Here is a 17,100-nt window from a genome sequence, read left to right as displayed (position 1 = left end):
ATAATATTGTAATAGGCAATACTTTACTTCAGTTTGTAAGAAAGAAAGAAAAAAGAAAACAACAGCTAAACAAACAAAACAAAGTTTCTAACAGGCTTGATACCGTTCTTCTGAATCACTCCACAAGAGCAAAAAGTGCTCTCAGTTTAAATTATATTGCATGACAAGTTGTAACTTACATGTTGTTAAAATTCTAAATGAGCTTTCAAAATATTTGCTAATTCTTTACCTATGCAGACATCACAGCAGACTGGATTTCATGTAAAACAAGCTAAGAAGGCAATGTAATGACTCACCTGTCCCTCCTGCAAATTTTGTAAATTTTCATTCACAAATGGAATTTTCTCTCCAAAATTACACACTTCTGTTTCAATTTTCCACACATTGAACTGAATCATTAGCCACTGCTAAGAGAAAACTTATCTGAGGCTTTAAGATGATAGTGTCTTTTAAGAATCTGGGCCAACTGCAATTCTGGTTATTGCTAGTCCTTATTCAATTTGATTTAGAGGTTTTTTTTTTTTTTAAATTGTAATCTTTATTTATTTATTTATTTATTTGAGACGGAGTCTCGCTGTGTGGCCCAGGCTCTGGAGTGCAGTGGCCGGATTTCAGCTCACTGCAAGCTCCGCCTCGCGGGTTTACGCCATTCTCTTGCCTCAGCCTTCCCAGGAGCTGGGACTACAGGCGCCCGCCACCTCTCCTGGCTAGTTTTGTGTGTTTTTTTTAGTAGAGACGGGGTTTCACCGTGTTAGCCAGGATGGTCTCGATCTCCTGACCTCGTGATCTGCCCGTCTCAGCCTCCCAAAGTTCTGGGATTACAGGCTTGAGCCACCGCGCCCAGCCGTAATATTTATTTTTACATGGAAAACATTTGTCACCACTTCGTATTTCAGAGACAAATTTAATATGTTTATCTTGGTTGAATTCTTTTAGAAGTTAGATGTATACAGTCTAAAAGAAGATGGCACCTACTTTACAATCCTCTGACTATTTCTTTTTGAGTCTGGATACTGTTGGAAAGTTTACATCTTTATGTGTCTGTAAGCCAGGTCTGATAGGCAATGTAGTCTGCCAAAGACACTCAGTTTAATGCAGATAATGGTTGCCCAATCATTCTCCAAGCACTTAATTTTTATTGTGTTTGGATCAAGTAATCGCCTTCCACTGAGTCACATCCCTACCCTCATTCCTCCCCAAGAAATGGGTGGAAAGATTTTTAAGCAATGTTTCAAAGTCATGCTATTCCGTTTCAGTTAGGCCCTCTGAACTGATGTAGATAACGCAAAGTTAAAAAATATCTTCATTTTCCAAGATTAGAAACAACATACAGAAAGCATATACTACAGGGATTAGCTTATATAAGCATCTTAATAAATGGTACTAATTATTGTCATATTCAATATAGCCCAGCTCTATTTTTTACTCTTCGTTGTGCATTCTTGTTGTGATCTTCTCTATTTCTGTGCTTCTTTAACACTTTCTGTGGTTTATTGAAAGTGAATTACAGATAGTCTGTATTCCCTGCTAGTCTAAAACCTGGAGGATTCATATTTCGTCTTACTTAGCTCTGCATACCATACAATGCCAAGTAGAGTGTCTTGCTCACACTAGATGTTTATTAAATGCTGATCAAATTGATTTGAATTAAACGAAGAAGCCACAGGGCTAAAGAAAATGTTTAGAATGAAAATTTTAAATCTAAGTTATTGATAAAAATAAAAATCTAAGCATAGTAAAGTCAGATGTTAGTTGATAATATTTAGATATTTTAGGGCCGGGCACAGTGGCTCACTCCTATAATCCCAGCACTTTGGGAGGCCGAGGCAGGCAGATAATCCCTTGAACCTGGGAGGTGGAGATTCCAGTGAGTTGAGGTCATACCACTCACTGCACTGTAGCCTGGGTGACAGAGTGAGACCCTGTCTTAAAAATAAAATAAAATAAAATAAGATATTTTTACATTATGCAAATATTAAAAAAGATTTGTTAAAGCATACTGTAAATGTTGATTTTGTCACCTGTCTTCATGAGTAGACCACAAGTTCTTAGAGGCAGAACATATATTTTAGTATCTGCAGGGCACAGTGTCTAGCATACAGTAAGTACTTAAATGTTCACTGCATGAATGGCAAAATAGAAAAATAAGAAAAAATAGAAAGAGTCAATGGACAGTTAATCTAAATAAAATTATCGTTAAAATCACTAGCTTTCTGTGACAAGTAAAGGAGATACAAAATGGAGGTCAATGGAATTTTAACACAAACTAGAATTACAATAGCTTCCTGTAATATACAGAAATTTAGAATTTTTACAAGGTTTATAGTGGTAAGTGCTTAGGCTAGGCAAATGATATTTATTAGTTATTACTATCAGATATCAAATAACACCTTGAAGAGTCTACTTATAGTGATGGAACATCTTAGGTGACATTTAAAAGGATGTAACTTTTCCTAATTATGTCCTAAAATACTTAAGAAAACACTAAAAAGACAAAATCATGGCATCAAGTCTCAAATACACTAAAGCTAGAATCTAGGTGGAACACCTACTAATTAAAGTTAGGCCAATTTTCTTGGCACTCTCAGGTTTTATCTCATGACAAAGTCAACACCTAAAGTGGATAGGAAGACACTTTGTAGTTTTGTCATGTTATGCCTACTCGTCTATACCCAGAGTATATTTTAACCAAAGAAAAGAATGCCCAAATGTTGATTGTTGAGGCAATGTTAGGTCACTTCTCAGATCTCCATCCGGTTCCCCAACTGCCATCTCACTCCCCATTTAGAAACAACATCTTTCAGAAACAAGTAAGCAGGAGCTATAGAGGGGGACTACTGATTGCTTATTGCTTACTGGCTGCTTCTCCCTCCAGAAGCCAAGATCTGAAGATGGTGAGAGAGACATCCTAAACACAATGAATGCTGGGACTTTTAGACTGTTGTGTATTATATTTTCTTAGAGTTTCAAAGGACCAGGCAGGAGGTAAAAGAGAAATCACCATCTCAGTTAAAAACTAAAAATCATATTGGAATCTGGACAATTAACTTCCTTTCTAGATGTGAATCTGAGAAGGAGATTTTGTTGTCATTGTTGCCACGCTATTTTTTTTGGTCAGAGGGTGTATCTAAGGACAATCCACCCATCCTATATTCTGAGAGTCACTGAGTTTAGAAAGTACTCCATTTAATCGTTTGTAAAAAGAGGTTAAAAAGAAACAAAACATTAAGCACTAAGAATTACTGCAGAATAAGGGAAAAATAATTATCAATCTGGAAGCCCAAAGGAAGAATATGTTTTTAAAATTGATTTCTTGTAAGACTCAAGAGAACATTTCTGGAACCTGTTTGCTATGTTCAATAAAATGCAAAAAGAAATGCTTCATGAACCTCCACGAAGCAGGACAATCAGCCTATAAGGAAAAAGATGAGGTACAAAAGAGAGACAGAAGAGCTCAAAGAGAATTTCAATAAAACTTAAGGTGTAACAGAAAAATTAAACTCTACATTTTAAAAGGTACTGAGAATACTGAACTCTACTAATGATAATACTGAAGTAGGAATGAAGTGACAGGGAGGATGGGCTGAGAAGCTGTCATAAAATGTACAGGATGAGGACAAGCAGATGAAAAGTATGAAAGAGAAGATGATAGTTTATAAGACCTATTATGGAGATTCAATATGTAACTGACTTGTGGTCCTGAATAAAGAATTAAAACATAGTAAACAGAAGCAGTAAATAAAAATAAAACAGAAAAATTGACTGTTTGACCTGTATATTCAGAATTGATTGACTTTACTAACTTTGAGATAAAACAACAAAGGAAACCCACAAAACTCATATTGAAAACTTCTGAATTGCAAAAGAAACAAATAATTTAGAAACTCAAGTATCCAAATAAGGGAGAAAAAGGAAAAGAAGGGATTTTCATCAAAGAAAAATGTATCCAGCTAGCTTCAGACACTGTAACTGTAAATATTTCAAAAAAAGCAAAATAAGAATTTTAAAAGGATGATATTGTGAACCAAGAATTTCATATCTACACAATGTATTTTCTTGTGTAAAAACCATTCAAGGATGGTTCACATGTATAAAAGGTCAGCAAAATGAACATTTATGTACCTTTACAAAACAAATGACTTGAAAGATTGCTCTAAATTAATCTAAAAGAATCAGATTTTAAAACCCAAATATGAGAGGGTCATGGCACAAAAGGATTGGGGGTTTTGCCTTTCTCTATATGGATCAGAATTTTAGGGGCAATGTTAGATACTTCATTCAAGCAGTAGAGTATTTCTGTAATCCAGTGATTTCATTTGATTCTCTTCAACTCCCACCCCTTCCCCATCACCAGGAAATATATTTCTCATGTCTCATTGCAAACCTCACAGTTCAGATGGAGCCTCTTGTTAGGTCCAACGACCTAGGAAACTAACTAGCACTTGTGAGATGTCCAAAATATCATACAGTTAGTCCTCTGTAACTGTAGGTCCCATATCCATGGATTCAGTCAACTATGGATAAAAAATATTCAGAAAAAACTTCATTTGTACTTAACATGTACAGACACACTCTTGTTGTTATTCCCTAAACAACATAGTATAACAACTATTTACATTGTATTTGGTATTACAAGTAATCTAGAGATTAAAGTATACAGGAAAATGTGCATAGGTTATACACAAATACTACACCATTTTATATCAGTGACTAGAGCATTTGCTGTTTTGATATTTGCGGGAGGTCTTGGAACCAATTCTACACGCACACCGCAGGACAACTGTATTTACATGGACGAGAATTATGCTTGGTAGTTTCTGGTTATATGGCAATATATTGTCAACTTTTTAATCATTTATTTCCCTCATTAACGAGGCCTTTATCATGACTAGATTTGTTTTACAGATTAGGAAATTTAGGATGGTTAGCTGACTTTCTCAAGACACCACACTAAGTAAGAAATAAATTTGAACTTACATTTTTGGACTTCACATCAGATACATGCTCTGTATCTTGCCTCACATAGGACTGCTTCATAGATTTTTAGAAAATAGTACTTTATATTATTTTTCTTGGTTGTATCCCGTCATTTGAGTTGAAAAAAGGAAACGATCTTTATGTCACTTAATACTTCAATCAGTTTAACCTTATTGTTCAACTCACAAGTGTACAATTATTGTACATAATGGTATTAACATCTAAAAAATTACTTTTCTAATATTCAGTTGATATGACAGTAGATTCCAAACTGCTTTTTTGACATCTATTTGTTTGATTACTCTGAATCAGATAGTTCAGCATTACAGTTTTTGGAAAGAAATTTGAGTATCCTTAGTTTCAGCTACAGTAAAGCTTTTTTAAAAAACAATAAATTTTGATATAATTTCAAACTTGCAGAAAAATTGTTAAAACAGTACAAGAAGCTCCTATATACCATTTACCCAAATTCAACAATTATTTGTGTGTTGCCTCATTTACTTTATAAATCTCTGTCTCCCTCTTCATATGTATACATACATGCAAATTTTCCTTTAAATATTTGAGAATACATTGGAGACATTGTGCCCCTTCACCCTTGAATACTTTATCACGTATTTCTGGGAAAACAAGAGCAAAAAATGAAATCTCAGTGTTCTCTTAGTTAGTTAAAACCCAATTATAGAAATCAGAAAAACTTAACATCCATATTATCTAATTCACAGTCCACACACAAAATTCATCAATTGTCCCATTAAGATCCTTTATAACCCACCAGGATTCTGTCTCCATCCAGGATACAATTCAGCATCAGGCACTGCATTTAGTTATCATATCTCTTCTTTTCTTTCTTTATGAAGAAGCTTGAAATCCAAAACACATTTCTTCTTATGGCCAGTAAAGTTTGGAGGCAGACCAGTTGTTCACCATCCTGGTTTACATTGAGACTTATCTCAGGAACTTTGCAAAGCCGTTTTACTATTCCCACACTACCCTTGCTGACTCAGAATCCCAGGGAAGGAATTGCCCCAGAACTGATATTTGTTTGTTTTGTTCTTCACAAGATCTACTTATTCTGATGATCAGCTAGCTTTGAAATCCCTGAGGTCAACCAGTGATAAACTTGGAGAAGGAGAGCAACGCTGCTGAGGCTAGCCAGAGAGATAATATTAGAGAGAGAGGGAGAGAGAGAGAGAGAGAGAGAGAGAGAGAGAGAAGAGAGAGAGAGAGAGAGGTGACACGAGAAAAGAGGAATGACAGAGAGCAATAAAAGGGATGTCACAGAAGGTGGAAACTTTTCCAGTAGGTACTTAAGAATATTTACCCCAAAATGACCACTAGCAAAAACAGCTCTGGAAAGAGTAAAACCCTTTCGGCTTTCATAATTTTAAGATATCTGTAAGCAGCTTGTTTCTTGAACAATTATAATCTATTTGGCAAGAAAACATTTCTGTAACCATGTAAATCTGAAGAACAAAATTAGTGTAATTACCTTCTCATCACCTTTAATATATGAAAATTCATAAAAAATCTACAAGAGTACAAAGTATTTCCCCAATTTGCTTGACATCACCTTTTTGAAGGCATGCCTGTTAGTTAACAGGTCCACTTCACTGTCTAAGTGACTTTAGAAGTTGCATTAAATTCTGAAAAACTGCATCATATAACTCAGGTAAATTTTGGTAAAGACATTCATAAGGGCAAAATAATAAAGAAATATCTTTTCTCTAACTGTTTTTAGTTTAGGATTACATATAAGCAAAGAACAGCTAATACTACCAACAAAGTCACATAAGAGTATAAAATGATGATGAGCAGAATTATACATGAACCATACAAGTGACTAACGAAGAACCATATAAATTGCTAATAACAATGAAGATGATGGTTAGCCAGATCAAAAAAGATGTATTCTGAGGCAAAAATACCCAATGTTGAGACCTTTACTTCTAAAGGTTATTACATATAACTTTTGCTTCACTAGAAGATACAGACTAATATCAAGTGTTAAAAACTCATTGTATTAAAAGCTCTTCCTAAATACTCTTTGAGTTCCCATAATTTAAAAATATTCCATAAGGTTAAAAAAAGTAAAATCTTAAAGCAGTAGTTCAAAGATCCAAACCACCTTTGTTTTTCCTCCAATAAGAAATATTAGAATTGTTCCTATAGAGCCCAGTCATTCAAAATATTAAAAAATAGAGCTGGTATACTGGATTATCTCCATAATTGCTGCTTAAGGAAAAATACAGTTTTATACTTTTAGGAGTCTATTGTGCTTACATTATTACCATATGATATGACAAAGTGAAAATTAAGAAGCAGCTTTAGGTTGGCTATGCTCAGCTGGGTAGTTTTCTATTTTTTGTACAATAGCTGAGGTTATTCATGTGCTGTGCTTAATTAGGTCTCTGCTGGGCATAGAATATCTAAGATATCCTCATCTTCCAGGGTCTTTCCTCCATAAAGTTCCCCTTTAGTTCAACTTTCTTTACAGCATGACAACTGGCTTCCTAGAAGAACCAGTCCAAGAAGACAAATCCCACTGTACAAGTATTTATTTGTCAAGCTTCTGCTTGCATCACACTTGCCACTGTCCCGTTGGGGAAAGCAAGTCACATGACCAAGCCTAGAGTGGGAAAGAACTATATCAGAGTGTGAATACTATGAGACATGGTGCGTTAGAAGCCATCAGTGTAATAGTCTGCCAAGCAGAAGGGTTTTAGATGCATTTCTGTCTGTGTTGGCTAAGACTTTGCATCCAATTATCCATCTTCAAATATTGAAACTCTAGATAAGGATAAAGCAAGAAACAAAGAAGATAGGTATATATTCATAAAAGTGCTTAGAAATATTCATCAAGATATATAGATTTTGTGGCTAAATATATTAATTACTCTAAATGGAATCACATATTATTTGATTAGCCAAAATTAGAACTGATAGTTGAGCTGCTTCTAATATGTTGACTACTAAAAGTAATAGCACAGCTAACATCAGAGTGTAATAAAACAGAAACATTGGGCTAGGACATACGATCACACAACTGTCATTAAACTATGTTCCTGTAAGGGTACCATTTAAATTTTTTAGGCCTCAGTTTTTTATATATTAACACAAATGTCTTAAACTATATTACTTAGCATTTTTTCAGCTCTAAAATTTGCCACATCTTTAAAAATTCTTTAAGTATTATTAGCAACACACACACACACACACACACACACACACACAATGTCACCCAAATTCCCTCATTTATCAGTCAGCTACGCCAGGGATTGTGAGAAATATGTAAAGGTTAATTTGTGGTTATTAAAAGTTTAATTCAACCAATTGGGCCCTGTTAGTTACCTATTAAAATCTCAGTCACAACAGATAACATGGTCAAGAGGGTGTTTCCACGGTATAGGTTCCCTTGGATATTACCAGATATCATTGTGATTAGAAATAAACAACAAACAAGGTTTTAATGGGGGGGGGCGGGGCGAGTAGCTAAGGATACTCTGTATGAATGTATAAATATTGTAATTAAAAGAAGAAATATGGAGGTTACAATGTCCTAATGTACTGGGAGCTAAGGAGTGCTTGTAATCCCTGGTCATCTGAGACTCTGTACAAGAAATGTTTCTTTAGAATTCTTCTTCCCAGATTTTTATCCTTTTCAACACAATGAGGCAACTGAAGCAACAGAATATTCATAACTCCTCCTCCTCTGCCCTATTAATTCTTTCCTCCTCCAGCCATTTAGTTTAGATTTTCTTTTACTCTTACAGACAAACCACCCAAAGTTTACAGCAATCTAAGGCATTTGCTGTGTCTACAGGTGAGCTAATACTTGCAAGATAGAATTTTTGTCAAATCCATCAATTGCTTTCTATTGTTCCTTTCTCTAGTTCTCATATTGTTGCCCTTGGACATTGCTAAATTGTTATTCCACTTCCCATTTGTATATATGGCATCTCCAAATAAGCTAGTTCATTCCCCTCCTTTCCTACTTCCGTATATGCCATATCCTTCATATAAATTGGTCCATCCTTCTGAGAAGGTAAGTTCTACATGCTACGTAGGCTTTATGGAGTGCCGAAATATGCTTTGCATCCACAGTGGAATTTCCATGCAGGATTTTTTTTTTTGTCTTGGCTCATTGATAATTTTTTTTTTTTTTTTTTTGTTGAGACGGAGTTTCACTCTGTCGCCCAGGCTGGAGTGCAGTGGCCGGATCTCAGCTCACTGCAAGCTCCGCCTCCCGGGTTTACGCCGTTCTCCTGCCTCAGCCTCCCGAGTAGCTGGGACTACAGGCGCCCGCCACCTCGCCCGGCTAGTTTTCTGTATTTTTTTTAGTAGAGACGGGGTTTCACCGTGTTAGCCAGGGTGGTCTTGATCTCCTGACCTCGTGATCCGCCCGTCTCGGCCTCCCAAAGTGCTGGGATTACAGGCTTGAGCCACCGCGCCCGGCCGGCTCATTGATTATTAAATCAAGTTTTCTGTGTCCTGAACTGGGTCTTCTACTTCTTTTAGGTTGATCTTGCTGTGAAGTAAATACTATATAGAGTTGTCCTGAACTGAGTCTTCCACTTCTTTTAGGTTGATCTTGCTGTGAAGTAAATAAGGTATAGAGTTGTCTGAAATAACTTTCTAGGATGATAGACATGTTCTCAATCTGCATTGTACAATACTTTAGTCTCTAGCCACATGAGCACTTGAAATATATTTTGTGTGACTGAGAAAGTGAGCCTGTATTTTAATTAATTTTAAATTAAATAATTATGTATGACTAATAGCCACCATGTACTGGCAGTGTAATGGCAGACAGAGTAGTGATTTTGCACTTGAAGAGTTATTTTCTTGACTTTCTGACACAGATATTTCTTACATATGGAATGTCCAGCCTTAAAAAATGTTACCCAGTCTAATAGATCTAGATCCAGATTTATCTTTTACAGAGTATCTTCTTGCCTTTGAGTCTGTACTGATCCTCTTTTTCCTGAAACGTTAAGTGTACCATGCCTCTGGCACTTAGAGCAGACTATTATGCATTGTAATTTGTCTGCTTCACAAAAGTGTGATTTTTCTCCATAATCAGATTTAAAACTCTTTGAGGTCAGAAACTCTAACATTTCTCTTGGCAACTTAGCATATGCTGGGCACCTGGTTGTTGCTCTATAAATATTTATTGCATGGATAAATAAAGTAGGTTACATCAGGGAGTATGGTGACTGGGCAGATGGTGCCCAAATGACAAAAGCCCCACTTCTTCCTGCTCAAAGTGACGGCATACTTTGATAAATTTCCCGTAAGGTCCTAGAAAAGTCTCTGAGAACTAGAATGTGCAGTTAAGGAGGCTGGCAAGGAGAGAGCCAATTTCATGGAACTTGCAATGTATAGTTATACAATTGCAGTATGTTGCATACAAGGGCCTCTGATTTCCTCCCAGTATAAAATACACTTCAGCAGAACAGAGTACTGGAGTGAAATTGTAGGCTTTCTCTCATGTGTGTAGAAAGCCACATGGTGGCTCCCACCACTAGTGATTTCAGATCTGTATAATAGTTCTGGTTTGACTTTTTACAAGTTCTTGAAATTGTTGGCTATGTGATTCATATATACTGTGTAGTCAAACTGTTAGTGTAAAGACTATTTTCCTGAACTTTCTAGAGCTGAGTGGGATAAGAAAACAAAATGATAAAGCAAAGAATACAAACAAGGCAACACACTGCTAATGATTTTAAATCATCCTGACAAAAAGTTTCTGAATATCTCATGAAATTCTTGATATGTTTGAAAAAATATACCATTTGAAGTAACAATACAGTGTCACTAACATTTTTGAAAATAGTCAACAATGTTTAGAATTTGTTTATACATATGGCATGCATTTTAGATGTAACAGTCAGGAAAATCTCATTATTGTAGACTTCACTGGAAGATCTCTGAGGTCCCTTCCAGCTTTAAAATGCTGAATGTAATTCAGAATTTATGATAATTTGAACTAGGCAAGGCTGAAATTTACTTTTGTATGATCTATGAAGCAAGGATTTGCTAATAGTGTAAACAAGATTGCTTGAGGCTTTTAACCAAGCTGTTTTTAAAGATTTTTAACACATTGTGTGATACAAATGGGCCTAATTTCAAATGATTCCCACCTATTTATTAAAGCACACAATGAAAGACTGTTACTTAGAAGTGCTTTTATTAGCAGCTAAATATACAGTGTGAATTTGAAAATAATAAATCTGCATTTCTTGTTAGAGTATATAGTTTGTGTTTTACTTAATTCTGTTTGATTTCTTTAAGGGTAGAAGATATCAATGAAGGTTTTCTGTAATTAGAAATGACTACTTCAAATACAATTGTCTATTTCATTAGTTTATGTTTCTCCTTCTTACTTTATGCATTCTTTATCACCTTGATCTATTTAAAAATATATTTATGAGGCACTGATATTTCACAAGCAATATAATTACTCTTTGAGGAATAGTTAAAAATCTAGAGCTTCTTAAATTTGGCTGTAATTCTGATATCTATTTACAATTATTCAAGAGTACAATAGATTAATATAGAAACTGTAAGATTAGGTTGATTCTTGTAAAGCTTTAATTTCTTCTTCAACATGTTGTCATTATAATTTGTTTCTCTTGATGTTAAAACAATTCTGTGTGTACATAAAGGCTAAGAAATATTCTGTAGTATACTATGAAACTAAGATTTTACTCTAGGCAACAGAGCTTGAAAAATTACTTCACTTACAAATAGCAAAAATCCTTCTAAAGTCCTATAGAGATAATACATATAGTATAATTTATAAAAATGAATATAAAAAGATTTACTTTGTAAAATCTTATATACCATTTAGAATGATAATTTGAAATTGAAATTGAATTTAAAACACAATGTAGGAAATATTTGATATCACTTGCTGTATGTTGACAAAGCTAAAACACAAAATCATTTCTATTAGAAGAAGATGTTTGTGTAAAAATCTTTATGGTTTCCCTCACAAGTATATTTTTAAAATAACATATTTTTTATAGCATGTAGGATGGTGGTATTTTATAACAGCATTTTCTAGATCCTATAGTCCATGTTTATACTAATAGAGAGTGATGCTGTAATAATACCAGCCACAATTTACTGTAAAATTTTTACATCATAGTCCTTTGAACACATAAAAAACTTTAAAGACATGTATTGTTGTATACTTTAGTTAAATAATATTTGCTAAATATCTAATGCATTGCTTAAGCTGATCTAAATATTCTGTATTATCATACTTAACCCTCACAAAAACCTATGAAATATGAACTATAATTGTCTCCAACTTATAAATGGAGAAATTGAGGCCTTGAAGGAGACAGTAACTTGCATAAGAGATTCACGTGGTTGAGAAAGCATTTGAATATACATATCTGACTCTAAAACTTATGACTCTAAAACCCTTACCCTTCACATTTTTCTGAGTAAAGAGTTTTAATTTATTTTCTCATGGTGTCACTTACCCTAATCATCTTAATGCCTGAATATCTCCATATATTAAATACAAATGTCATTATTGTTGCTAAAGAATAAGAGCCATTTTTTGAGAAGGTATGGAATTACTCTATTTGAAAGCTGAAGAAAGTAGTCTAGGGCATTAAACGTTTTCAGTAGTGGCTTAAAAAAACTTGAATACAGTTATTGACAAATTATTTTGCTCACCAATCCAAGTGGGTACTTTTGAAACCCCATCTGGTTGCATCTACTTGTTTTGTTCCATCTATTTTTCAATGTTAAAAATTTCATCTGAAATTATTTATACCAATGAAATGATTTCTTATATCTCATTCAATTCAGGACTTCTGCTCCATGCCAATTGGTTTGAGATGGTAAGTTTCACTCATTACTTCTTACCATAAAAGAAGTGCACTGATGTAGAAAATATAATCTGTTGAAGAAATATTGGTTGCTAGAGATTGCCATATATGAGGCTTAAATTTTAGTGATCTCTAAATCCTTTTCTGTTTCATCTTTTCATTTTGCTTCCTGAAATGAGTATTACTTCAGATTTTGCAGTAAGTACCCCCTAAATGCAGATAGCACCCAATTCAAAGTAATCTCAGTTTTGACGCTACCATTTTAACCTCAATAGTGTTTTGGTTGGGTGACCTCTAATAAAGGAAATTGCTAGGAATAATCAGCACCAAATAAAACAGAAAGGCCATAACTGCAGAAATAAAATGTGACTAAATAAAATTGGATATAGTATAACATATTATAGAAATATTCATCTATAATACTAGATCCAGGAAAATTTGTCTTAGTAGAATAATGACCAAAAACAAGCAATCAGAAAGTCTAAACATTAAGACATTTTTATATGAGCAAAACTGATTGATTAATCAGCTTTCTGTCATAAAATTTACATGGCAAATAACTAATCAACATTGAAATATTTTCAGTAAAAGAAAAATGGCAATTGACAAGAGGAAATTAACAACAGTCTGTAAGAAGTTGACCATTGGATTAATTGGTTCATGGATTACTCTAAATAACCTTCTGATAAAAGTTTATAAATATTTGAATAATGATAAATTATTTTATTTTATTAAAAACAATTTTTTAGATAGGATCTTTCTCTGTCACCCAGTCTCAGTCCAGTGGACTGTTCGTAGCTCACTGCAACCTCAGCCTCCTGTGTTCAAGTGATCCTTCCACTTCAGCCTCCCATATAGCAGGGATTACAGGTGCTCACCACCATACTCAGCTGAATTTTGTATTTTTTGTAGAGATGGGGCCTTGCTTTGTTGCCCAGGCTGGGATAAAATACTTATTTTTATAAGTAGAGTTTAAAAGAATTAAAAGCTGTAAAAGCACCAGGGTTGAAATATTTTGTGTTCTCCTCAAATCTATTGTTTCCATTCCTAAGTCTATTTATGACATGAATTCGATTATGGTAAGATTTGTCCTGACTATCAACTCATAGGGTTTTTGTGAAGATCGAATGAGATGATAACTACAAAAGCACTTTGTTAAATTTAAAGCATTATTTAGTGGTAGTTATTATTTTGAACTGCCTGTTAAACATTCTTTGTTGAATGTATGACTGGCCCAAATCAAACTTAGGGCATTTTCCCAAAAAGCGAACCTCTCTCTATGACTTGCTCACCCTGTGAATGATACTACAATTCTAACACTTCTTCAAAATTAAGGGTTCAAACCTCAGCATTTCTTTTCTTTGTTTTATTTTTATTTTTAAATTTTTTTTGAGTTCCTTTTAACTGCTTTTCTATCATGATTATAGAAGCCAAATAGAGCCAAATAGTCTAATCAACCAGATTATATGTGATAACCAAATTGTTGTCACATCTCAACTGCTACTCAGTTATAACTTTATCTCATTTTATAACAGACATATTTCTGAAAATGTGCAGAAATTGATTTTTTTTTTACAAATGATATTCTATTTTACATACAATAAAGTGATTTTAAGGAGTTCTACTTTGAAATTTTGAGTAGGGTGAAAAATTCATTATCACTCTAGATTTTTCTATATGTTATGTTTTTAAAACATGACATGCAAATATTATTTTCCTTTTTCAAAGAAACTCTAGCAAAAGACATGCCAAATGTAGTTCATTGAAGATTCTCTTCTCTGGCAAAGCTAGCAATTCAATGACCCATTGAATTAGTGTCATTGTGGTTTGGTTTTCTGCTTTATATTAAACCTCAAAGCTTTCAATAAATGAGTATGATTATTTGAAAGTTTTAAGCAATAGTGAAACAAGGGCAGAGAAGAAGGAATGAAGATTATTCAGTAATTTATATTTGAGACAGTATGGATGACATTTAAGATATAACTGTAAGAAGTAAATTATAGTGACCATAACTCAGCTACATGATCAATTTTATTTTCAGTGGGACTTGGAATAAAATAATATAACTCAGTAGAACAAATTTTGTTGCCAAGATTAACTGTTGAGAGTATTTGAATTCATTGCATTGGAAAGAGGCATCTTAAATTTTTTTAATGATAAAACTTTAAAAAATGGTAATCATGCGTGTTATTAAAATTAGTGCAACAGAGTCATCTTAAGCATTGACTTTCCTATGGTAGGAAGTTTTTATTTAAAAAGTTTCTGAGGATTATTTTGTCATCTCATATATTCCTTAAAAATTTCTAAGAATATCAATGAATCCACATGACGCAATTATGGTCAACTTAAATGACATGGTCATGGTTCAATCATAGAGGTTAATTGTGCATGTAAGCTTTCCTATGTAACTACTGAAATTAAAAGCTGATAGACCCAGGTTTTAATTTGCCCAGGTTTTAGGTATTGCTGTGTGTCTACTATATTATAAACCAAATTAACATGTGGAAAATATTATAATATATTGTAGTATAATTCTTCAAGTATTTTAATAAAATCTGGGACTGGCCATAAATTAAAATACAGTTCAAAATATATGAAGACATATAGACTAGCAGGATAAGCCATGTGCAATTAGGTTACAGCTTCTAAAATGAAATTTCATGGATTTCCACACTTCTCTAGGAAGAAAAAAAGAAGAAAACAAATAAAATTAGAACAAAAATTTTGTATTACTTACCCAAAGCCGCTGTGGACCAAGTGGCATTAGAATGGTATAAGCAGCACCTGGATCCTTAATGCCTAGACTGGGTTTGGAAAGAGACTAATTCACTGACTAATGACATTAATATCTGAACTGGTCTTAAGAGATAACATACATTAGTGTGTTGAGTCACACAGTTATTTTCAAACTGTAGGGTTCAAAGAGATAGTGATGATAATGAAGTTTAGCTCAGTCCCAGAAAAACACTGATATTTTTTCATAAAATGGCTGAAGGTTTTATGACTAAAATTATGTTGATATGTGTTTTTTAAGTGATCAATTCTTCTATGGTTAGTGACTGCATAGTTTGAGTTTTCCAGATCAGTTTAGATTTCATAAAAATGTTCTTTTTAAAATAAAGGTAATTCAAAAGGTAATTCCCTTTTGAATTATTTTTGTGTAATTTAACTTCACAATGAGAAAGAAGAAAAAAAGTCTATTATCGGATCACATATTTTGGTTTTAGGGTCAGATATATGAATATTTTATCCACAGCCTAATACCATATTATTTTAATTTTTTTCATTAATTATTGACATATATCATACTCCTTAAATATTGATGAAGCTATAATCTCTAAGGTTCTGAGCTATTATTTTCTGTTTGCAAACAAGAAATGTTTAAAGTCTGAATTTAACCTAAACCGACTGACTGGGCACAGTGGCTCATACCTGTAATCCCAGCATTTTGGGAAGCCAAAGTGAGAGGACCACTTGAGGCCAGGAATTCAAGACCAGCCTTGGCAACATGGCGAGACTTTGGTCTCTACTAAAGATTAGCTGGCGTGGTGGCACACACTTTTAATCCCAGCTACTCAGGAGGTTGAGGCAGGAGAATTACTTGAACTCGGGAGGTGGAGGTTACAATGAGCCGAAATTGTGCCACTGTCCTCCAGCAAAAAAGAAAGAAGGAAAGAGAGAAAGACAGAAAGAGAGAAAGAGACAGAAAGAGAAAGAAAGAAAGAAAGAGAGAGAGAGAGAGAGAGAAAGAAAGAAAGAAGGAAAGAAAGAGAAAGAAAAAGAAAGAAAGAGAAAGAAAGAAAGAAAGAAAGAAAGAAAGAAAGAAAGAGAAAGAAAGAAAGAAAGAAAGAGAAAGAAAGAAAAGAACGAACCACCTAAACAAGGTGGGTGGGATGAAAAACATTTGCTTTGCTCAGCCTTCAGTGATATATTTTCTCTTTTCTTTCAAATCTTCTCTTCCTATGTTCCTTATGCCTTTTATTCCACAGGACTAGAAAGCAAGTCCTGATGTTATTTTCTGTCTGTCTGTGTGTCCTTTTGTCATTGTTCTCATTCAGGCTTTTGGTATTCTTGAAGAGAACTAGTAAACGCTGTGCTTTCTAGGCCAGGCACAGTGACTCCTGTCTGTAATCCCAGTGCTTTGGGAAGCCAAGGCCAGTGGATTACTTGAGCCCAGGAGTTCAAGACCAGCCTGGCTAACATGGCAAAACCCTGTCTCTACTAAAAACACAAAAATTAACCAGGCATAGTGGTGCACGCCTGTAATCCCAGC

The sequence above is a fragment of the Trachypithecus francoisi genome, unplaced genomic scaffold (genome assembly GCF_009764315.1).
Source record: "Trachypithecus francoisi isolate TF-2019V2 unplaced genomic scaffold, Tfra_2.0 Lachesis_group11, whole genome shotgun sequence".
NCBI classification, from domain to species: domain Eukaryota; kingdom Metazoa; phylum Chordata; class Mammalia; order Primates; family Cercopithecidae; genus Trachypithecus; species Trachypithecus francoisi.
Note: the sequence above shows the minus strand (reverse complement) of the source record.